Below are 27,408 nucleotides of genomic sequence, written 5' to 3'. Positions count from 1 at the left end.
TCTATCTATCTATCTATCTATCTATCTATCTATCTATCTATCTATCTTCTTTTTTGAGACAGGGTTTCTTTGTGTAGCCTTGGCTGTACTGGACTTTCTTTGTGGATCAGGCTAGCCTCGAACTTACAGAGATCTTCCTGCCTCTGCCTCCCTGAGTGCTGGGATTACATGCATGTGCCACCACACCCAGCATCCATCCTGCTTGTTTAAACAGCTTCAAAACTCACCTGAAAACACATTTAAAGCCTTAAGGACACTCATGGCCAGGTTTAGTCACAATAATGAACTCACTCCTATGGTACCAGCTTTCTGTTTTACCTATTTTTTCATCAGTGTGACATACACCTAAGAAAACAATGTATAGAGGATTATTTATTTTACTCACTGTTCCAGAAGTTTCAGTACACAGTCCTTAACTCATTGATTCTAGGTTCATGGTCCAATGTAGATTATCAGGCAGCAGCATGAGACAGAGACTATCAACCTAATTGTGTGTAGCAAGGAAAGATAGAAAAGGAGAGAAGGGGGAAAGGAGGGAGGAAAGATGAGAGGAACGGAGAGGAAAGAAAACGCACTTACTGGATAAGACACTGACCTTCAAACATCAGGCACTCAGTGACCTACTCTAACACTTTTGCTAAGCTCTATCTCTTAAAGTATCCAGTAAGTCCTAAACCAGCTCTGCCAGCTTGGGACCAAGTCTTTAAAGATTTAAAGAAAAGGCCAAAAGAGGGCATTGGACGCCCTGGAACAGGAATTACACATGGTTGTGGGTGCTGAGAACTCAAATTGGGTCCTTTTCAAGAACATCAAGTGCTCATATGTGCTGAGCCAACTCTTCAGCCCCAAGGGACCAAGTTATTAATGCACTAGCCTTTGTGAAGGGGAACGCCTCATATCCAAACCATAACAGCACATAATACAAAGCATCCATTCAATTGCTTAAGCTCTAGAAAACACGAATGATTAATCCTACTGATCTCTAGCATGAAAGTGGCTTTCGATTACTGTAGCCTGTAGCATTGCTGCGTTTGTTGGCATGACTGTGCACGGTGATGTAAAGTTATATGTAAATTCCTAAGTCAGTAACTTCCTGGAATCAAAATGTGGCTTTCATTTAATATTCACATCTACAGATTCACTGCTATTCTTTGTCATGAAACTTAAGTAAAATGAATGTGTTGAAGCTTTTACAGGGCTCCACCTGCCTTCCCAAAGGAAAACAAATAAGGAACGGGTAGAAGCACACAACTTTCTTCAGTCTTTCACAACTTTCTTAAGTTCTTGCAGTCTTTTCTTGTAATAGAACTTTCTTTTGATAGCAATATGATACTGGCATTGGCTTATCACTACATGTGAGAGACATTTTAAGCTGAATAATGTAAAAAGACTCCTGGTTATAATTCAAATAAAAAAGAAGCCATAAATACAAAGAACATTAGCAAATAAAACATTGTTGTGTAGGTCCATAAAACTAAATAAGAAATCTATTGAAATTCTAGTTTTTTATTTTGCTTTCTATAATCAAAGATGGGATCTAGCCCACTTGAGCACATTTTGGTTGAGTAGAACAACAGCTCAGCTAAATTTGCTTCAAGGCTAAGTCACAAGTTAAATATGAATAATTTAAGGGTTTTTTATATAAGTGCTCATTTTTGTATTAGAAAAATAGATCTGTACATAAATCATTTAAATTGAGTTCATCCTAAAAAATTTACTTAATTCTTTCCAACTAGAATCATCACTTCTATATTTTAACCTTCAATGTAGATGTTAAGTCAGTGAAGATAGTTCCTTTCTAAAAAGCCACTGACAATGCTAATTTATCTTTGGATTTCAGTTTTATACAAAACTTCTGGTTTCAGGAGAAAATTATTTCCTTAAGTGGAAAAACTTACTCTGTTAAATATTCCCTGTTCCCTCCAAGCTCAAGATATTCAGCACACTGCTCCAGACCCTTCGAAGAGAGCTTTATACACCCCAACAGACCACTTCGCTTTCTGGATTCTGAAGGGGTTTAACTGACAGAAGAGATCTTGCAGCGTGAGGACCCAGTGTGACAATGTTAAGAAATAACGGACTGGAGAATAAATACAACTCAGGGAGTACGAGCATTTGTTGGGCAAGCCTGAGCACAGACACCGAGCCTCCACATGACAGGATTGTCATCTTGTGTGTTCTTCTAACTCCAGAACCAAGAATATTACAGGAACATTCCTGGGGGCCTTCCTGGAAAGGTAGAGACCCTGCCTCAAAGGATAAGGTAGAAAATGAGGCTCTCCTCTGCACACATAAACACATACCTCCCACCCCACCCCACACAACAGAAGTAAAAAAAACTTTTTAAAGAACTAACGAGACTCTTAAGAGGTGGGGCTTTTGGTGAAGGTTAGGTATTTAATAGGATTGAATGCTTCTTCTTTAGGAGCACATTCTCTCTAGATGTTCTAGCAGCATTAGTTCCTAGTCAAAAGCCGAGGTCCTCCCATGAAGTTCTTCCTGGCCATGAGCTCTCTTCCACGTGTGCTTCTACCATTTGGATGCCATCTGTCATGCTACCCTCAACAAGCTGAGCAGAGGCCAGTGCCAGATCCCCAAGCCTTCAGAACTGCGATGTAAATGAACCTCATTTCATTAGACAGTACCCCAGCTCCAGATATGTCGTCGCAGCTACATGAAATTGGCTAAGAAATTATCAGAAGAGGGGTAAATGCAAAGGAAGTGAGCAGGAAATATTCCCTCCCCTGATCTCACATTGCTTGGTCATGGCAGTTTCCCTTCGCAACTTCTGCTTGGCAGCCTTCCTGGAGCTAAAGCTATGTATGCCTAGTAACTACTCAGATACCAGGACTCCCTTCATGGCCTCACAGTGGGGGCATTATTATGCTACTGTTAGTAGCCCTGAAATCTGATTGTTCGGTCATTTCTTTCTTTAATTTGTAAGTATGGCTATGTCTGAGTATATGTATATGTATATGTATCCTGTGCATGCGTGTGACTACAGAGCTAGAAGAGGGAATAAGATCCCATGGAATTACAGGTGAACTGCCATGTGGGTTCTGGGAATTGAGCCTGGGCCATGAGCAACAGTAGTAAACACTCTTAACCACTGAGTCATCTCTCTAGCTGCGACATGTAGGACTCTTAGTAATAAACACTAAGCAGGCTTTTTTTTTTTTTTGCAAGAACTATATGCAAAGTGGGCAGTGGGGACAGTTTGATTTTGATGTTCATATTCAACAGCATCTGCTATTGAAGAAAAGCATCTCCGACTGACTTGCTCTGAACCTCGGGTATCATTTTTAATGCCGGTGTTCAAAATTCACCTCTGATGATAAATTAAATTGTAACCAGTGAAAACGAATTCATTAGTGGTTAAATTGGTGTCAGAGGTAATTCATGTTATATCTTTTGTTGTTGTTGTTGTTGTTTAGTTTAATTCAGGGAGTATTTGCATTGAAGGAATATGTTACGTGAACATGGGGACCTCTGCAGGAATGAGTGTAGGGAGAAGTACTTAAAAAGAAGCATGGCTTCAGTAAAGGAGGTGCAGGAACGGACACAGACATTCCTGCTCTTACCTTCAGCCTCCCAGCAACACTTCCACTTGATTCTATGAGAGGCATGGAACCCAGCTGGCCCCTCACACAGCCTGCAGCTTTTGGATGGAGCCTTAGGATGAAAGGACAAGTGAGAAATGTCTCACCCAATACACAAGACAAAACAAATACAACTCTTGAGGCTGTGTTGTGTTTTTGTTTTTTGTTTTCCTGTGTTCCCATTTCTATTTCCTTCTGAAATTCACCATTAGCTTTGATCGTCATCCTAGGGGCTTTTATGGCACTATACTTGTAAAAATATGAGAAACGTTTCTGTGTGGTATATGACCGATATTAGCAAACATTCACCCTGTTAAAAACCATGGTAGATGTTTAAAATACTTTGCCATGGATTCTGTTCCTGGAGATGATGATGACGACAATGATGGCGGCTGCGACAGTCACGCTTACCTGTATGCCAGAGCATTACACACATACTCTCCATAAAGCAATTAGAAAGAAGGGAACACAGTGTTGGAGGCGAAGACAAATGAAAAACAAAACAAAACAAAACAAAAAATGGAAGTAATGACTACCAAAGCCAATAACACCGAAACAATAACAATATGTTTTTGTTTAAACATACTATTATATATGCTAACATATATGTTATTGGGGTACACATACTTTTTTTTCAAGTATTGCCATTGCTGTCAAGAATGAGATGAAGATCCATGTTATCTTCACTACTGTGTCATGCAGAATAGAAATTCTCACTACCGGAAGGCAAGGAAAAGAACTATGGTAGGTGAGATCCAGAAATAGATAAAATTGTCATTATTTGCAATAGTAGTAATTTACAAATTATGCAGTTCTTAAAAACTTTAAGAAGTGATCAAGTTTGCTTGATACAAAAAAAATTAGCATTGTTCTTATATTCTGTGACTGCTGGGACAATTACCTTTACATACAGAAAAGAAATTATTAAATCTGTAAATTGCTCATGTCAAAAATTTATTTCCACGGTGACTAGAGACCAATAGGGAAAAATAAATCTTTAAGTCTGTCAGAAAAAAAAAAGAAAATAAAATTTTAAGTTATATACCAAAAACCAAAAACATAAGGTAATCAATCATTTGGTAAGTTGGCTTCTGTCATTGTTCTTACACTGGCTGTCAATACTCCTAGAACCGAAAGAAATGATGAGCCACAAACAGGACAAGATACTAGACATGCGGCTAGCCAATGAAGGACCATTTCTCAAAGGAGGTAGGTGGCATTCTTGAGGATGACATCTGAGGTTGCTCTTTAATCTGACCATTCATGAATGATAAATACGTTAGTAGATACAAAATATAGAAAAAAGTGATAGTATGACCTGCTGCCAGAACTTTTACAATGTCGACTTTTTGTCCTGGTAACCTCAGATTGAAGAGATGTAAAGTGAATGAATAAATTAATTAATTTTAAAAATTAAATTAAAGACCAAGATCATCATTGAAAAATACATTTCCTTTGTTCCCGGTCTAGTGCTATTTGGTTCTCAGATTTACTTTGGGGTAACGACAGTCACTTTTCTTATATACACATCCCAATTTATGCTTTTATTTGTGTTTATATATAAACATTATTGTGTTGTTTTTTACAAAAAGCAATATTTAAAAAAAAATCAGTCAATATTTTTTCCAAAAGATAAAGATAAAAGAGTGAGAACTTGGCCTTCAATACAACATAGCCTAGCTTCAAACCCACATGCATCACATCATGAGTGATTACGTATCATTTCCTAAACCACAAAGGTCTCCAGTGACTCTCAGACCCAGACAGTTATCTCAGTGCCCAAAGGTCTAGAGCTTTCTTGGCTGGAGTGGTGGAAAATGAAGCAGAACAGGGCATGGGTGAACGGGGCATCTGATAGCCTGAATGCTGCCCTTGTGAAAGCCCTTCAAAACAAACAAACAAATAAACAAACAAACCAAAACCAACCCTTAAGATATGTAAAGATCATGTGTAAGCCTGCAGCTCATCAGAGGACAAACCTTCAGACAGGAAAATCAAGAGTGTAGTTTCAGTGGATAGTGGTCAGAGGCAGGGCTGCTGTCCACAGGACTCCAGCCTGGCTGAATTCTCACTGGGGGCCACTGGAGTTTAATGAACTTATAGATATGTGGGAGCAGAAGTCTATTTGGATTAAAGAACCAACATTTTCCCCCTGAAACTAATGATTTCTGGCTCTCAAAGACTTCCCTCCACTCCTTCCTTTTATATCAAGACTAAATGGAACTATATTTTCCCATCCCCACCTTCCCAGTTTCCCTCCTTCCAACAAGGTGGCAGGCAACATGGCATCTTCATTCAGTAGTAATGACCAGAGTAGAGTGACTGACAGCATGTAACCCCACCCATTTCTGCCCTTTCTGGGTGGTGGGCTAGAGATCATCCCATTGATTTAAGTATGGGCTGCATCAGGCTTCTGATGGAAAAACAGTAACGACTATAGAAAACACTACCCAGAAGACTTTACTGTGGGCTTGGCACATGGAAGCCTGGCCAGGGGTGAGTGAGGCACGCAGATGAAAATGGCTTACAGAGAGATTAAAGAAGTTAATAGAAGAAGAAGAAGAAGAAGAAGAAGAAGAAGAAGAAGAAGAAGAAGAGAAGAAAGAAGCAAAACAGACAAAAGTCCTGGGAGCATGGCAAAGCGCTTCAGCTTTCATAACCCCACCACAATTGTGTCAGCTTAGCTGGGTCAATTAGCTGCCTACTCTGTCTTTCTCTGTTGTTAATAATGGCCAATATCCTCTCCCCTGAACAAATGAAAATGAGGGATCTGTGGTTATAGTAAGCTATCATTAAAAGCGCATGAATTCCTAAAAGCCTCTGAAAATAAATTAGTCTTCACATTACCATCTGCAGCCATTTCACCTTAGCCAGTGATCCCATTAGCCCCTGCGCACTCTAAATAGAAGTGGGCTTGGATATTACTTAAGGGGAGATCTCCAAGGGCAATCAAGCAGTTGCAGAGATCAAAATTCCAGAGGTAGCATCGTTACTCTCACATCACTCTGGAGCCTGGACCTTGTGCTCTGAGGCCAGCTCTTATAAGTAAAGACGCACTCTACAATGTAACTGTCACCGCTTTGGGATGACTGGAAAGAGGAAGGGAGCCCACACAGATGGAGGCCAGCAGAAGCTGTCTTAGTTCTCTCTGCCTCCAGGTGAACCTCCACACGCTGGATCTCACAGCCACATCTCATTACTCTGGAGCTCATTGTTTCCTCTGGAGCTCATATGCTCCCAGAACCCTCAGGATGTGATCTTGTTTAGTAATAGAGTCATCACCAGAGTAGGGTGAATGCTTTAATCCAATATGACTAAAGAAAAAAGACACGGGGACAGAGATTCGCAAGGACACCATGGTGTTACAACAGAGGTAGAGAGTGATGGGATTCATTGCTCAGTGAAAGTATGCCAGGGATTGTTGGCTACACCATGATCAGGCAGGCAGAACCAAGCCTCTGCCTGAGTTCCTGAAGAGGATACAAAGCCAGTAACATCTTCACTTGGGATTTCTAGGGTCCTAACATGAACTTGTTCAAAGCCATTCAGTTATAGCTTTTGCTGTATCTGATCTTAGAGGAAACACACACACACACACACACACACACACACACACACACACACACCATTTGGATATGGAAACTAATATATTTGATATATTTGGCTTCTGTGTTGCCACATTCTCGAACCTCGTACTTTTTCTGATCACTGGTCAGCTCGGGCCCTAAATGATGGATGGTCTTCAGGTTATTCTAAGAGTCTTTACACTGTGTGGTTTCATTCACATTCATTTCTTTAGGCCTCAACACTGGTGACTTCCATAGTTACATTACTGTTGAGATCTGTGGTTATAGTACTGCAAACTGCATTTGCAATCGCTCCTTTAGTCAAGATGGCTTCGGGGGAGGAGGTGTTTCCAAGATGGTGGCAACCAGCGCGCACCATATCTGAGGGGCACAGGATCCAAAAATCTGAAATTGGTGAGTGGAGGGGCAGCTGAAGCCGGAATATCCACATTGAGGCTTTCTGGGTGGGAGGGAACAACCCGGGAGCTGGGACAGTTTGGTTCCAGGTCACCTGTGGACATCTCAGGGGACCGAGAGTGGCGAATATTCAACCTCCCTGCACTTCCCCTTTCCCCAAGCACAGGTATCCATGTCTGGCAAGGCGGCCTGCAGTGGCCTCTGTCCCAAGCACTGATTGCTTGGCTGAGACTGCAGTGAATGTCCCAAGCAAAAGCCTCCACGCTCAGTGACTGAAAGGCACAGGTGGACCTTCTGGGGGCCTTCGGCTGAGGAAGGGCAGCAGCTAGTCCAAGCAGGCACCTTCCTGTGCATGCACACACACTCTGTGACCGAGGCTACAGAGGCATACCTGCCAGGCGGCCAAACAGAGGACACCACTGAGCTGATGGATCTCCTGCACTCCCATTTGCCCTTGCTGGTCCAAATCTGAGAGCAGGGGACAGGAAGATCCCTTGTGCTTTCCGATTAGGCCTGGGAGCAAGTGAATGCGCGTTAAAGTGAGTGCTTGCAGAGCCCCAGAACCAGGGTCCCTCTATGCTAGCAGCCAGACTTTGGATCCCTCCCGCCCACACACCCACTGTGGGCAACATAAGGATCCTTGGGACAGCCTTCTCAACATTGAAGCCCCTGCTCTGTGATCTCCCAGTGGGGTCCAGGCAAACAATTCCTGAAGCCCAGACAGATCTGAATACCAGGTGGAGAGTACAAGAGGCCTGTAGGCCACGGAGGCATTCAAGGCACCAGTGCATGTGCATTGTGACAGCCAACAGCGCCAGCACCCCCCCCCACTTCCCACATGCGTGCACTTACGTGCAACCCTTCAGGCACCCACAAGCTCTAGCACCCTCTCCCTCAAGGCATGCTGCCATGCACAGACCTGAGCTTCCTCCCTTATATACAGCTAAAACAACATCCACTCTCAAACCAGTGGACCTCCCTCATCTTCCTAAAGAAAACTCCAGACACCAGAGACAGATGGACCCAGTCTGAAGTACAGACTCCAGGAACAAACAGTGAAAATTACAGATAACTTCTTTAGGTGTACAGATTTTAGTATGTTTATCTTATCCACTTATAAGTGAGTATATACCATGTGTGTCTTTCTGCTTCTGGGATACCTCACTCAGGATGATCTTTTCTAGTTTCACCATTTGCCCACAAATTTCATGATTGCCTTGTTTTTAATTGCTGAGTAGTATTCCATTGTGTAAATGTACCACTGTTTCTGTATCCATTCCTTCATTGAGGGACATCTGGGTTGTTTCCAGGTTCTGGCTATTACAAATAAAGCTACTACAAACATGGTTGAACAAATGTCCTTGTTGTGTACTTGAGCATATTTTGGATATATGCCTAGGTGTGGTATAGCTGGATCTTGAGGAAGCACTATTCCTAATTGTCTGAGAAAATGCCAAGTTGATTTTCAAAGTGGTTGTGCAAGTTTACATTCCCACAAGCAATGGAGGAGGGTGCCCTTTTCTGCACATCCTCTCCAGCATGTATTGTCACTTGAGTTTTTTAACTTAGCTATTCTGATGCATGTAAGGTGAAATCTCAGGGTTGTTTTGATTTGAATCTCCTAACAAGAAGAAGGTTCTGGGGTAAGATGATCAATCCTAACTTAGAAAGAAAAATGGGATGGACATTGGAAGTAGGAGAAAACAAAAAACAGGACAGGAGCCTACAATAGAGGGCCTCTGAAAGACTCTACTTAGCAGTGTATCAGAGCAGATGCTGAGACTCATAACCAAACCTTGGGCACAGTGCAGGGAATCATATCAAAGGAGGGGAGTTAGTAAGACCTGGAGAGGACGGGAGCTCCACAAGGACTAAATATATCTGGGCACAGGGGTCTTTTCTTAGACTGATTCTCCAACAAAGGTCCATGCATGGATATAACCTAGAACCAGTGCTCAGACATAGCCCATGGCAGCTCAACATCCAAGTAGGTTTCACTAGTAAGGGGAACAGGGACTGTCTCTGACATGAACTCAATGGCAGGTTCTTTTGATCTCCCCCCCAAGGGAGTAGCAGCCTTTCTAGGCCACAAAGGAGGACATTGCAGCCAGTCCTGATGAGACCTGATAAACTAGGGTCAGATAGAAGGGAAGGAAGACCTCCCCTATCAGTGGACTTGGAGAGGGGTAAGGAGGAGATGATGGAGAGAGGGTGGGACTGGAGGGAATGAGGGAGGGGACTAAAGCAGGGATAAAAAGTGAATAACCTGTAATTAATATTAAAAAATAAAAATTATATTAAAAAATTACAGATAAGCAGATAGCTAGAGGTCGGCTTAAGAACACATCCAAAAAAAAAAAAAAAATCAGGACATCATGACTTCACCAGCAACCCCCAAATAAATGGATATTTTAATTCACTGGAAACACAGGAAAATGATTTTTAAAGCTATACTTATCCAGTTATTAGAGGCACATAGGAGGAAATGAACAAAGCTCTCAAAGAAACACAAGGAAATATAGTCAAACAAATAAAGGCAAAGGTAGAGTCACAAGTAGAGGCACAATTAGTGGCAGATAGAGAGGAAATGAAAAAAATAGAGGTCATCATGGAAAGACAGGGATCCACATTCAAACATATGAAGGAAATGGTGCAAGACATGAAAACAGAATTAGAATCAATAAAGAAAACACAACCAGAGAAAAACCCTTGAGCTGGAGAACTTTAAGACAAGATCAGGAAACACAAATGTAAGCATCACCAATAGAATACAAGAGATGGAAGAGAGAATCTCAGGCACTGAAGATACAATTTCAGAAATGGATACATTTCTCAAAGAAAAAATAAAATCAGAAAAGTTCCAAACACAAAACATCCAAGAACTCCAGGTCATCATGAAAAGATGAAATCTAAGAATAATAGGAATAGGCAAAAAAGAAGATTCCAGGCTCCAAGGTACAGAAAATATTTTCAAGAAAATCATAGAAAAAATGTTTCCCAATGTAAAGAAAGAGATATTCATAAATATACAAGAGACCTACAGAACATCAATTAGACTAGACCAAATAGAAACACCTCACATCACTTAACAGTGAAAACACTAAATCTACAAAACAAAGAAAAAATATTAAAAGCAGCAAAGGAAAAAGGCCAAGTAACGTATAAAGGTAGACCTATCAGACTCACACCAGACATTTCAACAGACTATGAAAGCCAGAAGGGCCTGGACAGATGTCATGCAGATTCTAAGAGACCACAGATGCCAATCCAGACTACTATAACCAGCAAAGCTTTCAATCAACATAGATGGAGAAAACAAAATATTCTATGACAAAACTAAACTTAAACAATATCTACACAGCAACCCAGCCCTATGGAAGCTACTAGAAAAAAAAAAAAACCCTCCAATCCAAAGAAATCAACTACACCCAAGAAAACACAGGATATAGATAAATTCACAGCAAAGAATTAAAAGAAAACAAGCATTGATACACAGTAACACCACCAACTCCACAACAAAAGAAACTAACATTCATTGGTCACTGTTATCTATCAACATCAATGGACTCAACTCTCTAAAAAAAAGACACAGACTAACAGAAAGGTTGCAGAAACAGGATCCAACATTTTGCTGCATCCAAGAAACACACCTCTGCAACAAAGATAAACACTACCTCAGAGTAAAGGGCTGGAAAAATGATTTTCAAGCAAACAGACTCAGAAAACAAGCTCGGGTAGCTTTCCTAATATCAAATAAAATAGACTTTCAACCAAATTTAATCAAAAAAGATGAGGAGGGGCATTTCATTCTCATCAAAGGAAAAATCCACCAGCAGGACATCACAATCCTGAGTATCTATGCCCCAAATAAAAGAGCACCTGCATTTGTAAATGAAACATTATTAAAGCTTAAAGCACACATCAATCCCAACACCTTAATAGTGTCTCATCAAGGACAGATCATCTAGGCAGAAGCTAAATAGTGAAATGATGACACTTACAGAGGTCCTAAATCAAACAGACCTAATAGATGTCTACAGGACTTTTCACCCAAACTCAAAAGAATATACCTTCTTTTCAGCTCCTCATGGAACTTTCATAAAAATTGACCATATAATTCGGCACAAAGTAAGCCTCAACAGATACAAGAAGATCGAAATAATCCCAAGTATCCTATTAGAACACCATGGCATAAAACTAGACCTCAACAACAACAGAAATAACAAAAAGCCTACATACACATGGAAACTAAACAACTCTCCACTCATGATAGCTTGGTCAAGGAAGAAATAAAAATGAAATTAGAGACTTCCTAAAATTCAATGAAAATGAAGGAACAACTTACCCAAACCTATGGGACCCAATGAAAGCAGTGCTAAGAGGAAAGTTCATTGCACTAAGTGCCTCCAGAAAGAAGTTCGAGACATCTCATACAAGCAATTTAATGGCACACCTAAAAGCCCTAAGGGGGAAAAAAGCAGACACACCCTCAAGGAATAGACTGCTGGAAATAATCAAACTCAGAGACAAAAATCAATGAATTGGAAACAAAGAAAACAATTAAAAGAATCAATGAGACCAAGAGCTGGTCTTTGAGAAAATCAACAAGATAGACAAACCCTTAGCCAAACTAACTAAAAGACATAGAGAAACTATCCAAATGAGCAAAATTGGAAATGAAAAGGGGGACATAACGAAAGACACTGAGGAAATCCAAACAATCATTAGGTCTAATTACAAAAGACTATATGCCACAAAATTTGATAATCTAAATGAAATGGACAATTTTCTTGACAGATATCATCTACCAAAATTAAATCAAGATCAGAAAAATAGATTAAATAGTCCTATATCCCTCAAAGAAATAGAAGAAGTCATCAAAAGTCTCCCTTCCAAAAAAAGCCCTGGGCCAGATGGTTTCAGCATAGAATTCTACCAGACCTTCAAAGAAGAGCTAACTCCAATTATGTTCAAACTATTCCACAAAATAGAAACAGAAGGAACATTACCAAAATCACTCTATGAAGCCACAATAACCTTGATACCTAAACTACACAAAGACCCAACAAAAAAAGAGAACTTCAGACCTAGCTCTCTTATGAACATTGATGCAAAAATACTCAATAAAATACTTGCAGACTGAATCCAAGAACACATAAAATATATCATCTACCATGACCAAGTTGGCTTTGTCCCAGGTATGCAGTGGTTCAATATATGGAAATCCATCAATATGATCCACCATATAAACAAACTGAAGGAGAAAAACTACATGATCATCTCATTAGATGTTGAAAAAGCATTTGACAAAGTCCAAACCCATTCATGTTTAAAATCTTGGAGAAATCAGGGATACAAGGCACATACCTATACATAGTAAAGACAATATACAGCAGACTTATAGCCAACATCAAACAGAGAGAAACTTAAGTCAATCCCATTGAAATCAGAGACCAAGGCAAGGCTGCCCACTCATTCCATATCTCTTCAACATAGCACTTGAAATCCTAGCTAGAGCAATAAGACAACTAAAGGACATCAAAGGGTTACAAATCGGAAAGGAAAAAGTCAAAGTATCACTATTTGCAGATGATATGATAGTATACATGAGCGACCCCAAAAATTCAACCAGAATACTCCTTCAGCTGATAAACACCTTCAGCAAAGTGACTGGATACAAAATTAACTAAAAATATCCATAGCCCTCCTGTATATCAAAGACAAAAGGGCTGAGAGAGAAATTAGGAAAACAACATCTTTCACAATAGCCACTCATAAAGTACCTTGGTTGAAGTACCTTGATGTAACTCTAACCAAGCATGTGAAAGACTTATTTGAAAACAAAACAAAACAAAACAAAAAAAAACTTCAAGTCTCTGAAGAAACAAATTGAAGAAGATATCAGAAGGTGGAAAGATCTTCCCTGCTCATGGATCGGTAGGATTAGCATAATGAAAATGGCCATCCTGCCAAAAGCAATCTACAGATTCAATGCAATTTCCATCAAAATACCAACACAATTCTTTACAGACCGTGAAAGAACAATTTTCAACTTCATGTGGAAAAACAAAAGACTCAAGTACAACAACATATCATCTGTAGGTATCTCCATCCCTGATCAAGCTGTACTACAAAGCAATAGTGAAAAAAATTGCATGGCACTGGCATAGAAACAGAATGGTGGATCAATGGAATAAAATAGAAGACCCTGAAATAAACCCACACACATATGGATACTTGATTTTTTGACAAAGAAGCCAAAATCATACGATGGAAAACAAAAACAAAAACAAAAACAGATCATCAACAAATGGTGCTGGTCTAACTGGATGTTTATATGTAGAAAAATGCAAATAGATCCATATTTATCACCCTGCACAAAACTAAAGTCCAAGTGGATCAAAGACCTCAACATAAAACCAGACACACTAAACCTGTTAGAAGAAAAAGTGGGGAAGAGCCTTGAACTCATTGGCACAGAAGACAACTTTCTGAACAAAACACTAGCAGCACAGGCTCTAAGATCAGCAATCAATAAATGGGACCTCATGAAACTGAAAAGCTTTTGTAAAGCAAAGGACCCTGTCATCAGAACAAAAAGACAGCCTACAGACTGGTAAACGATCTTCACCAATACCATATCTAACAGAAGGTTAATATCCAAAATATATAAAGAACTCAAGAAGTTAAATAGCAAAAAAATCAAATAACCCAATTAAAAAATGGGGTACAGAGCTAAAAAGAGAATTCTCAATAGAGGAATATTGAATGGCAGAGAAACACTTAAAGAAATGTTCTACATCCTTAGCTATCAGGGAAATGCAAATCAAAACGACTCTGAGATTTCACCTCACACCTAGCAGCATGGCTAAGATCAAAGACTCAAGTGACGATACATGCTGGAGAGCATGTGGAGAAAAGGGAACCCTCCTCCATTGCTGGTGGGAATTTAAATTTGTACAACCACTTTGGAAATCAATTGATTTCCACTTTGGAAATCAATCTGGCACTTTCTCAGACAATTAGGAAGAGTGCTTCCTAGAGATCCAGCTATACCACTCTAGGCACACATCCAAAAGATGCTCAAGTATACAACAAGGACATTTGTTCAACCATGTTTGTAGCAGTTTTATTTGTTACAGCCAGAATCTGGAAATAACAGAGATGTCCCTCAACTGGGGAATGGATAGAGAGATTATGATACATTCACACAATGGAATACTACTGAGTAATTAAAAACAAGGAAATTGTGGAATTTGCAGGCAAATGGTGAGAATTAGAAAAGATCATCCTGAGATATCCCAGAAGCAGAAAGACACACATGGTATATACTCACTTATAAGTTAGATATTAGACATACAATATAGGATAAACATACTAAAATCTGTATTTCCCAAAGAAGCTAAGCAAGGAGGAGGACCCTGGGCAAGATGATCTATCCTCATGCAGAAATGTGAAGGGGATGGACATCTGAAGAGGGAGAAAACAGGCAATAGGACAGGAGCCTACTACAGAGGACCACTGAAAGAATTTACCCAGAAAGGTATTGAAGGAGATGCTGAGACTCATAGCCAAACTTTGGGCAGAGTGCAGGAAAACTTATGAAAGAAGAGGAGATAGGAAGATGTAGAGGAGACAAGAGCTCCACAAGGAGACCAACAGATCAAAAATTTCTGGGTACAGGGGTCTTTTCTGAGACTGATACTTTAACTAAGGACCATGTATGAAGATAACCTAGAACCCCTAGAACTCCTGCACAGATGTAGCCCATGGCAGCTCAGTCTCCAAGTGGGTTCCCCAGTAATGGAAACAGGAACTATCGCTGACATGAACTCAGTGGCTGGCTCTTTGATCCCCTCCCTCTGATGGGGGAGCAGCCTTACCAGGCCACAGAGGAAAACAATGCAGCCAGTCCTGATGAGACTTGATAGGCTAGGGTGAGAGGGAATGGGAGGAGAACCTCCTATACAGTGTATTTGGGAAGGGGCATGGGAGGAGATGAGAGAAGAAGGGTAGGATTGGGAGGGGATGAGAGAGGGGGCTAGAGCTGGGATACAAAGTGAATAAACTGTAATTCATAAAAATATAAACAAATTTAAAAAAAGCAAAAAGAATCCATCTTCCAGGCTCACAGTGAGGTCTACTGGGTAGCATTTTCTACAATCTTTGTTTCTTTTTTTCCATCATAAGTCTGATGCTCTCCATATCTACACTAACAGAATAGTGACTCTTCACCATCTAGAAAGGGAAAAGTATTGTCAAAGATGAAAAGTCTTATTTTACTTAATTTCTTCACTTTCTCAAAGCACTTAAAACACATGCATACAAAAATCACTTATTAACTTTCTCCCAATCTTATATATTTTCTCTCTGTGTGTGTTCTGTTTGCCATAACAAAATACTTGACATGGGATATCTTATTTTGAAGAACATGGGTTTAGTTGGCTCTAATGAGCACCCCCAGCCCCTGACAGCTGCACTATTTTGCAGTAGGTGATGTCCTGGTGGGTATCAATGAGAAAGGAGAGATTTCGTTGAAAAGCAGGGAACCAGAGTTGTGGAGAGGTCAGGTTTAACTTCCCCCAGGCCTCATCTCTTCAAGGTCCCACCCCATATTAGCATTGTCAAGCAGGAGACCAAACCTCCAATTCATGAGCCTTTTCAGAGACAAACAGACAGTATCTGTGTCATAACAATCTATGTGTGAGCTTTCTCTAAGACCCGGGAAAGAAAGTAATTTCTTTGAAGATTTAGGTTTTAGGGACCAGTGCTTGTCACTCAATTTTGCAGTTGTAGTATAAAAGCAGCTACATAAAACATACAAGTCAACAATCATAGATGTTGACCCCTACTCCAAAGAATGTCCCACTCACTAGAGGCATTACCTAATAGACCAGCCAGAAACCTGAACTTTCCATTCTTCCTCCCACAAGTTCCGAGTGATTTCCCAGTCCTTCAAACTTTACTTTCTAAATAACTCTGACCCACCCACTCCTCCACAATTCCTTACCCCTCTTCTGCCTGACAAAGGATTAACCTTCTGACCTGTCTCATCATATCCACTCCCAGCTTCTTCCCACCTTTTCCACACCCATAGTAGATTGTCATACCTGTTATATGCCATTGCTCCTATCCCCTTACAAAGTGAGCCATCTCAACCTCCACAGCCTTCTCCTCACATCCCTCATTGCCATCGGAGCTTTCTTTCTTGTCCCTAATGAAGGCCTCATTTTTTTAAACTTTCAGTTCCTTTTACTCGCCTTTTAGCATAACATGCCTTGACACATCCACTTCCTACTTCCTAGCCATTTCTCACTCCTCTTTCCCCTATTAAGCATAGATTGTCTCTCAGACCTCAGATCAGGACTCTTCCCTAGAGAAGCTTCCCAAGACCTCTTAACTAGACCACACCCCTCAGTATAGATTCTTCCCTTTGTGCGTGCCCTTTGCATTATAGCTGGAAGTCATGATGATTTAGCCATTCTAGACAGACCGGAAGCTTCCTGCAAATGGGGACTTTGTTTCCTTTGTATTTTACTGACTCCCCATGACTAAGCAGAGCAAGCACTCAATGATGGGCAGATGAAGGATGCATAGGAATTGTGATAGCTGTTCTCAGTTGTCGGCTTGACTGTGTCCAGAAATGGAGGACACACCAGTGACCCAGATCTTGAGGCGGATGACACACGCCTTCAATCTAGATCTTGAGGCACACCTTTTAATCTGGGCCATATCTGGAAGCTTACACAATGGAGAAAGGAAAGGTACATTCGATCTTTACCTGCTTGCACTCACTTTGCTAACACGTCCACTAGAGTATACTTTTTTTTTTTTTTTTAGCCAAGCGTGACACCTAACTTTAGGGATTGGTTGATTGACTGATTGATTGACTTGGTTTGTTTTTTTGAGACAGGGTTTCTCTGTGTAGCCCCGGCTGCCTTAGAACTATCTCTATAGACGAGGCTGAACTCGAACTCACAGAGCTCAGCCTGCCTCTGCCTTGCAAGTGCTAGGATTAAAGGAGTGCGCTACCACACACCCTTGGATTTTTATTTTTAAGAATAGTTTTTACGATGTTTGTGGCATGAGCCGGTAACTGCTTTACTACAGCAGGGTTTCTACAGAGAAAGAAAGGTGAAGTGGAGTCATCAAACACCTGTATAGGATCCACATTCTTACACAGCAGTCAGACCTTCTACTTAGGAAAACTCTTGCATTTTGCTTAGATGGTGAGGGTATAATGTTTTAATTTGTAATATTTTTATCTCGTGTTTGAATTTTTAAAGACATGGCAGCTTGGGCTAGGGATATGACCCAGTCAGCAAAGTGTTTGCTGTGTGTACTGCTGTGCATACGTGAAGACCCACAAAGGAAGTCCAGCCATAGCGGTCCAGCACCTGTAATCCCAAAACTACAGAGACAGAGACAGATCCCTGAGCCTAACTGGCCAGCCAGCTCAGCCAGTGAGCTCCAGAGCCATGGGACATCCATCTTCCATCCAACCAGAAAAACAGTGTAGGTAGCTCTTGAAGAACAACACAGGAGGTTGACATCAGGCCTCTATACACACAATTGCCCATGTGAACACATATACACACACAAATATGGTAGCTGTCTTACTACTTCATTTCTCATGATTAAAGAAAGCACTACAGAGATTGTTTTATTCTGCCACAGAGGTCCATGACTTACTGAGCACTAAATAGCATCAGGCAGTTGCAACTATACAACATTATTGCAAAAGTACTCACAAAATCACTAGAAATAATAGCTATCATCTGTCCATGATGAGCTAATTTGTCCACTGTGCTTGCTTCAAAATGTCTATTTTCACCGTAATGATGAAATTAAATGCTTATCCTCATTAGATCTTGGAATCACATCAAAATTATGTGTGTAGAGCCCGACGGAGTGGCAAATTCTATTTGAGTTCATTTCTTCTATGCTAAATGTTATACATATGGTGTTTTTAAGAAAGACTGTTTTTATATATGGAAGGTTGTATAGTGTCCAAGAAAGAGCTTTGAATAGGAACTGGGAGAGTCAGCCTCTACCCCTGCCTCTGCCATTAGCTAGACTGCTGGCCCTATGGCTAACCCTTCTGAGTCTGTTCTTCACCCAGAATAATGAGAATAACAGTGCACTCCCTGCAAACTGGAAGGATCGTTATGGAACACGAGGAAAATAATGTGTGGGAAAGACCTGAAATAGCACTGGAGAAGTTACAGTAGTAGGCAGACAAGGAGTAATTATTGCTGTAACTATATATCATGATCTGTCTCAGCCTGTTTGTACTGCTATAACAAAATAGCTTTAATTGGGTGGCTTACAAACAACAGGAATGTAGTTCTCACAGTTCTAGAGGATGGAAAGTTTAAGGTCAAAGTATGGTGTGTGTGTGTGTGTGTGTGTGTGTGTGTGTGTGTGTGTGTTAACAGTCTTAATTATGGAAGAAAAGGTCATAAGTTGGAGAGGTCGACAGGAAGACACTTGGGGAACTGAAGGGGGAAAGGGTAGAAATGACGTAAATATAATACTCATGTTTTAAGTTCTAAAAAAAATAAAGTTTTAAAATATAAGATAAATTGTCAACTTCTATAAAAAAAGAAGCAGAAATAATCTTTGTACATTTTCAACAATGTCATTCTTCACTTCACTTGTTAATCTGACATAAACTTACAGTCACCTGGGAAGAAGGAGCCTCAGCTGAAGAACTGCCTCCATCATATTGGCCTGTGGTCGTATCTATGGGACACTTTCTTGATTGTTAATTGATATAGGATGGCTCAGCCCACAGCGGGTAGCACCATTCCTAGGCAGGTGGAGCTGAACTGTGTAAAAATTACTACTTGAGCATGAGCCTGAAGCAAGCCAGTAAGCAGTATTCCTTCATGCTTCAGTTCCTGTTTCCAGGTTCCTGCTTTGGGTTGCTGCCTTGGCTTCTCTGGATAGACCAATATGATCAAATAAATGCTTTCTTCCCAGAGTTGCTTTTGGTTATGGTGTTTACCCCAGCAATAGAAAAGTGTGCTAGAAGAGATATGGAACATGGATGGGTTATATACGTGAAGAAAAAAAAAACATTTTTAAAGTGTATAATTTATTGGTTTATAAAGATGATTTTTTTAATATAATTACTTGAGAATAAAGTTAAAAAACATTCATCCCTGTCCTCTTCTGCAGCCCCTGATGTTTTTGGAAGGTGGGATGAGATTGCTTACTCAAGATACAGTAATAAGCTTTCTTTACGAAGCACGGTATCACTCAAGCTCTATGATTTCCTGACATGATGGGTCATTTATGAAGTGCCACTTCTGTAAGAGCCAAGGGACTAAAGGGTTGGCTCATATTTTAAGAAGACTGAGTTCAGATTTAAGAAAAACTTCTATGACTTTTTTTTTTTAAAAAAAAGAATCTGTCATTGTATGTGCAGAATGGATTTAATAACATGACATAGGGGCAGGAGAAAAGAAGCTCACAAATTGAACATTGGTTCCTTAAAATCTATGTATCGGTTCCGACAGTGGTTGCGAATGTCCAAAATCAATTTTCTCCTTCATCTTGATAAATTACATTTAAATGTCCTTTTGTTTTTTTGGTTTAAAATTCTGAAAATTAGACAGAAGAGGGTAAATATCTACAACAGCCCCCACCTTACCCTGAACACATATGCTAAAACTTGAACTCATGTTCTGCTAGTGACTGGGTCATAATCTGCCATGGCCGTTATCGTTGGTGCACAGATGGAATGATGCCCCTTGAGGTTCTTGCAAATGAAGCACAGCACAGAAGGGTTTTAATATTACAAGGCTTGTCTGAAATAATCTAGTCTGAGGTAAAGAAATAGGTTTCCTTCTCAGATGTCACTTAAAATGTTTTGCTTGAGTTGCCTGGATGGCTGGACTAGAAGAGATTAAAAAGACACACCCATGCTGAAGCTAGTAGTGTGTGGTCATAGATTGCCAGAGTTTGGGCTGACTGTGGAAAGGGAAAATGATGATCAGAAAGGCAAGAATTCACTGTCCCAGCTGTCTTCCAGCTCACAGAGCTACAAGTAAGATGCAAGTTGCAGATAGTTGAAACCGATTCAGGAGTTTGATGAATCTTCACTGTGTCTCTGTCCTTCAGTGCCTCACACCCAATCAGTGGCTGTTCACCAGCAGGCTTACCAAACTCATAAAACACGCCTTCACTCCTCATCATTAGCACACTGTGCCTTGTTTGAATTGGTTTGTATTATACACACATCAGATTCATTGAGGCTCTGTAACAATAGACACCCTGCAATTATGATAGTTTGAGAGCCTGTTTCTGAGCACAGTTTTCTTCTTTCGAGTACTCATTTGGGGAAAGATGGCTCATGACAGATTTGGGAAAAGGAATTATTTTGAATAGAAATTTTGATTAAACCATCTCAACTTGATTGCTGATTTTTACAGTCAGGTTTCCCATTTGTTTGTTTTAACTTCAGCTTCCAATCAAAAAAGATTTTATCTTCTTAGGTCACAAGCCTGATACCCGGTCTTTTATTCATTTATGTGTCCTTTCTATTCCTACCATTCTCCTTCTCCACATGCTGACAGGTAATAATACTTATGTCTTTTTGTTTTTCAGATAAAGATAAACTTCTTCAAAGATGAAAAAAAAACAATCAACTAAGGAAAGGACATCAGTAAGGTTTTTACATGGGTGCTGAGTTTCTTAAAGGTAATAACAGAATCCAAATGCAAGAAGGAAAAGTGAAAGCCATGTCTCAAATTATTTGTTCAAATTTTGCAGGTTAAATAATCTCAAGTCCATGCTGTTTATCCTGTGCTCTGGGATGGCTGGAGCACTCACCAAGACTAGCCTCCACTCAAGAAAGCCATGACAGAAATAATACCTTCAAGGGGAAAATAGTACTCTGAAGAGACAGAAGAAAATTCTATCAAAGAGACTTTCTTGGGCCAGTGAGATGGTTCAGCAGGTTGAGACTCTTTGTGTACCAGCCCTTTGACCTAAATCTGATGCCTGAAATCCAGTTGGAGGTGGAAGGAGAAAACAGACTTCCTCTGATCTCCACACATGTGCTATCCTGTACACCTACACACTTACTAATGATAATTATAATGTTAATAGTAGCAAAATTGAATTATTTCTTCAAAAAATTTTTTTATAAATAATGGACGATGAGCCTTTGAGAGAACTGTACAAAGAATTCGGAGAAGGGTTAAAAAGAAAGGATTAATTGGGGCCGGGGATGAACAAGGGTGTTCAGGTATTAGTGTATGAGAAAAATGTATTCTCAGAGGTTTGTAAAAGTGACAGGTGTAAAGGGCAAGAAAATGAACCTCAGACTTTTCAGCAGATATTTGATCAGCGGAAGGCTTTAACCCAACACAATCACCTCAGGTTTGGAGAACACAAACTCTCCAGCTCTGCATTCCAGCTTTCACTGAAAAGTGGGACACACAAAGTTGTCTGATTTGGCAAAGAAAATACAGAATACCCAATAAAACTTGAATCGCACACAATCATGAAACAATATATATCTAGTGTGATACTTCGTACATGATTTTATAGAAATCCTATTCATTATTTGTCTGGCACTCAGATCTTACTGTGGGTCCTACATTTTATCTGGCAACCTTAGGGTTGGAAAAGGAAATGAAAGAGTCTGAGTAGAAATGATCCCATCTAAGATTCCTGGTAGCTCACTAGGATTGAGCCAGATCTGGGCCATCTAACTGCCAGTGTAGTACCCCTCCCTCTTTCCACTTGCTAAGTCGATATTATTTTCTTTTATCTTTTCTTCATTTGCATATTTTGGCCTCAGATTTTTGTGGTGTCAAACACAAGCTCTCCACATGTCCCTATAATTCTTTGACTTGGCCAGGCAACTTCAAGACCATTGTGACATTTTCATTCCAATCCCAATGACCATATTCACACATTCTTATGTACCAAAAGCAAGTGAATTTGCCAATTTCTGAAAACAGGGAGAAGAAAAAAACATCCTCAGTCACATCATCAAATCCACAACACTCTATCACTGCTTAAAGAATATATGCTTAAGCCTTCAAACCATGAAGGACATCACCACTCATTAATATCAAACAAGCTCGGGATAGGTTCATGCTGGTGATGCCAGCACTTGAGAGGTGTAGTCAGGAGGATGGAGAGGTCATGGTCATCCTCAGTTACGGTATGAATTCAGAGCCAACCTGGGATACTTTGACTCAAACAGATATAGAAACAAATTAGGAGCTGGAGAGTTAGCTCCCTCAGTTAAGTGTCTGCTGTGCTGGTGTAAGGAACAAAATGTGATTCCCAGAGCTTACCTAAAAAGCTGAGCTGCGTTCACATGCTCAAATGTGCAATTCCACAGCTGGAGAGATGGAGACAGGAGGATCCCAAGGGCTGGCTGATCAGCCATGATAGGCAAAATGCTGAACTCTGTATTTGTGAGAGACTTTGTCTAAAAACGAAACAACAATAATAAGGTGGAGAGTGACAAAGAGACATCAAACATCAAAATACCTCAACCTCTGGCCTCTACAACATGTCCACATGCACACAAACATGTCCACCTTCACACACACACACCACTACCACCACCATTCCCCACCAGTGAATTAAAAAAATAAACACAAACAGCATATTTAAATGTGTTTATATTTTAATCCTCGGTTGATTATAGAAATCCTCAGGGTTTGTCAGAAAAGCCGCCTCTTTTTATGAGCAGTGAGCAAATAGCAAAATTAAGTACTTAAAGTTGGCTTACAATACACCTCAGTGCAGAGCCAATAAATTAATAAAACTTGATATGGTTGTAGATCCCTTGAGGAGAAATATGCAGCTAGCAAGGAGACAAATTCACACCAGCCTCGCACAACAGTGCAAACTAATTTTTCCATCCCCTGTGAGGAAAGGCTCAGATGATTTTTCACTGTCAACCCCCACATCCATACCTCTTAAATATATATGGTTCTTAAAACATATTTCTTCATGGAGATTTTCACGTTGCTCATTTTTTTTTCAATTGCTTTTGAAAAATTCCAACTTACAAACAAGAAGGGCAGATGGCTTTTATCTTATTTAGCCGAGTATTTTCTGTGCATTCAGTAATCAGTGGGGTACACTTATCCTGATGGTGGGCAGGGAATTGCATACCCAACTCTTATTACAGTTCATAAATTATTGTTCCCATATGCACCATCCTGAAAATGGACCCCGGTGGACTTTCCAACTGGGCTATGCACTCCTGAGGTTGGTAATGTTAGGAATCTCACCAGAAATCTGAAAAAAAAAAACCCAATTAAAAGGCACATTTCTCTCTTCTCCTTACAATAATAACTCTGACCAAAGCCACAGAACATAAGGAGATAAAGGTGAATTATTTTCTATGTTTTGCATAAACGTTGTAAATTTTAAAATATATTTTACTACCGAATGTAACATAATACTCCCCAGGGAGTTCTGTTTACAAATCATTTAAAGACACGTGATGCACTCAGCTAGCCCTCATAATTATAATGACCTCGGTTATGTTTTTCCTTGAAGGAGTCCTGGTGATTGAGGTTTGAATCAGCACAGAATTAAAAAGGGGCATAGAAATTCTCCTCTTTTTTTTGGGGGGGGGTACAGATTAGACCATTTGATATGATTGAAAGTAGTCAGATCACGGTTGAGCCTCCCTTTCCCTCAAAGAATGTTCCTATATAGTTACTCACGGTCTGGAAGGCTTTGCCTCAGGAGAGAGGAGATACCACACAGATGCTCAGTTTAGAGCTCAGGAGGTTGTGTGCCAGTCCATACTGACTTCTGCTTATCGGTTTTCTGAGCATACCAGATTGAACAGGGTGCCAGCCCTGCCCTCCAGGTTCTTCCAATTCAGCAAGACAACTTTAAAGACAAATCTAAAAGATGCCTCTTCCTGGAGGGTGGGGAAATCCTTTAGAAAAGTGTTCACGGATATTCCAGCCTCATTTTCTTCTCATTAAAAACAAACAAAACTTAAAGCATTGATTTAACTATTAGAGGAAATATTTTCATTTATTTCTTTTGCTCTGTTTATAAGTGTTGTTCCTTTCATTATTTTTTCACAAATCTTTCTTTCTGAGGGGGTCTTTATTAAACAGCTACCACAGATAACAGAGCTACATGATAATATACAATGACTAGCTAAATAAAAATAAATACTCTAATGGAAAAGAAAGGAAGGGAGGAAGATGAAAGAAAGAAAGAAAAAGGTTTCTCCCATGAAGTAAAACAAAATTTTCAACACCAGCAGTAAACCTTCCTTCTATTGACCTAAAACATGTCATAGGCTGGCGAGCAGTTTGTTTGTTTATATGGATCCATTTTATCTTTATTAGAGAGGTTGATGGAGCTTTTGATGTTGCAAAAACACAATATAGAATGAATCAAACGCCATTTTCACAGTCCCGTCTGCAGTGTGGGCTTGAGGCTTTTTACAACCCAGCCCGCCAGTGGCCAAGCATTTCCCATTATTAGAAACATCGTCTCCCACCAATTTTTCTCCCAGCCTAATACCTCATTCTGATTAATGCACTAGGACTACTTTTTTTTTTTTAAATCTGTTTTGCTTAGAGTATCTATTTAGTTTCAACAAACAGATAGTCGCACATACTAAGGAATATGTATGGTGTTTTAGAAACAAAGAAAACAGCCAAGATTACAGGAAAGTTAACTGTTCCCTGGGGAGAAACCATAGTGTTTAAACTGTTTCATCAGCAGCAACTCGGAAATTGTTTTAATGGTGTTTTGAACAACTTATTCCTGTAAAAAAATAAAAATCATACCCGTCCTAACAACACACAGTGCATGAAATCTAGGCTATGCATTGGGCAACTGGATGTTTATGGGGAGCAGTTATTTACATAATGTCTGTGAAAGCCAGAGGCCAGAGGAAAGCAGAGAAACAACCCGCTGCCCTCGTACTGTGGACAGCAGCGAATACTTGCGGATTCTAGAGGCACTCACCATCTAGTCCTGAGTTACTCGGAAACCCCATATCATAAATCTCATTTAGTTAATAGCTGCCGACCAGAAATCGCACAGGAAGCCTAACTGAAACTCTCTATTTTTGTAAGAGTAAACATGTGCCAATGGAGTTGGCTTTCTCTTCCCAAATGAAAGCACATCATTCCTCCCTGTCCGTTTTGCTCATCTAGGCCTCCATTTAAAAATGGAAGCCCCTAAACCTTTGCGAGGAGGAGGCACTTTCCTTACATTCTGAAATCGGCTGCAGCCTTTCCCTGCGGGGCTTGCAGAGAGCCACAGGGAGAAACCACTGTCTGATTTTTAAAATTTTAAAATTGCAGCGAGGGCGTCGGTATTTAAGGCGCATTACAGATTTCTGCTTCTAATATTAACCTGCCTTGGTAGCCACTGTGTAATTTATGATCATTTTAGTGTGAGAGAAAAAGCCTTCTCATAAATTTAAAAAGTAAAAAGAAAATAAATCGTTTCCACTCAGCGCAGGCTGCCACCGGCAGAGTACCTTGAAGAAACTTCCAGATTGTTCATACATGGAATTCTCACGCTCAGCTCGGGTCTTCCTCTGAGGCCCCATGGAATGTGACAGTCTCCTTTCAGTGGTCTGAAGCCACTGCCGTTCTTCCGCGGAATGTTTTGGCCTTGGTAAAGCCAGTCTGAACTGGCCTGTGTTTGGAGGCTGAAGTTCTTTGGCAAAACTTGTCATTATTTATGTACAAGAAAGGAAAACGTTGTCTCTTAGATTAATTAGAACGTGGGTCTGAAAGGGATTTTGTTTTTTTAAGCCAACGAAAACAGAAATCTTCGGGTAAAGGGGAAAAAGCAGAAGAAAAGGTCCGCACACAAAGCTGATTGTTTGCGGAGAGCCTGCCGCTCCTTTTGTGCCCAACTGAATGAACCATGCCAGGAGCCCTCTTGAATCTCTCCAAGAATACAGTTTCAGATCATCTGCATTCAGGGCCAGAGTCATGGCCCTGGAACCGATAATTGCCTCTGACAGGATTTAATTACCTTCTCTAGGACCTTTTCTCTGTTTGATTGGAGACCACCCCCTGCCTCCGATCAAATCAGACAGTAATAACACGCTGAAGCGCAGCAGCCAATCACGAGTCAAGTCTGAACAGTGACCTTGCTGAGCCGAAGCTGATTGGTGGTGTCAGCCTTGTCAACGGTGTCAGTGAACCATCAGACAAGAAAGAGCGAAGGGGGGGAGCTCAGGAGAGCCTGGGAGATAAGAGACCCGCATTAAGGCTAATGGAGGCTGTCAGCATTCAAGGCTCCAGGCCTCCTTGCTAGCGGCCTTGCACAAAAACAAAAATATTGGAGAACTCACACAAGTCTAAAATATTCAGAAGGGGAGGAAAGCGTTCGTTTTTCCAGTGTAGGGAAATCTATTTAAGGTATAATTCACATGTAATTCAGCTAAAACGACAGATACAGGCACAGCGTGTGACAGAATAATTTTTATGAAAAGGAAAAAAAAAAAAAAAAAAAAAGGTCTCACGGAACAGCTAGATGCATTTGAGGGCTGGTAGGGACCACGGGCCGGAGGAGCTACAGGACTTTTTCATTTTTAACGATAGGACTGAGAGAGGTGGGTATTTAAGAGGCATTACAAAATTCTGCTTTTAATACCAAGCTGACTTAGTTGTTGTATTATTTATGAATATTTTAGTGTAAGATATAAGCCTACTCATGATCTTAAGGAGGATGAATACATTCATTAAATGGCCAATCTCTATGCACATATCATTTCAAGATTGTTTATAGTAATGCATAATTCTAATGGTTTGTATATATATGTCTATATTTCCACCGAGACATAA

The 27,408-nt window shown here is 40.2% G+C and overlaps 1 pseudogene; it reads right to left on the bottom strand.

The window, feature by feature from the left end:
- The window catches only part of LOC129673107 (ornithine decarboxylase-like), a 169,431-nt pseudogene extending 143,143 nt beyond the window's left edge, over positions 1-26,288 (bottom strand).
- Between the last annotated feature and the right edge of the window lie 1,120 nt (positions 26,289-27,408).

The sequence above is a fragment of the Psammomys obesus genome, unplaced genomic scaffold (genome assembly GCF_907164565.1).
Source record: "Psammomys obesus unplaced genomic scaffold, mPsaObe1.curated_primary_1811, whole genome shotgun sequence".
Taxonomy (NCBI): Eukaryota; Metazoa; Chordata; class Mammalia; order Rodentia; family Muridae; genus Psammomys; species Psammomys obesus.
This window is presented reverse-complemented; position numbering and strand designations above follow the sequence as displayed.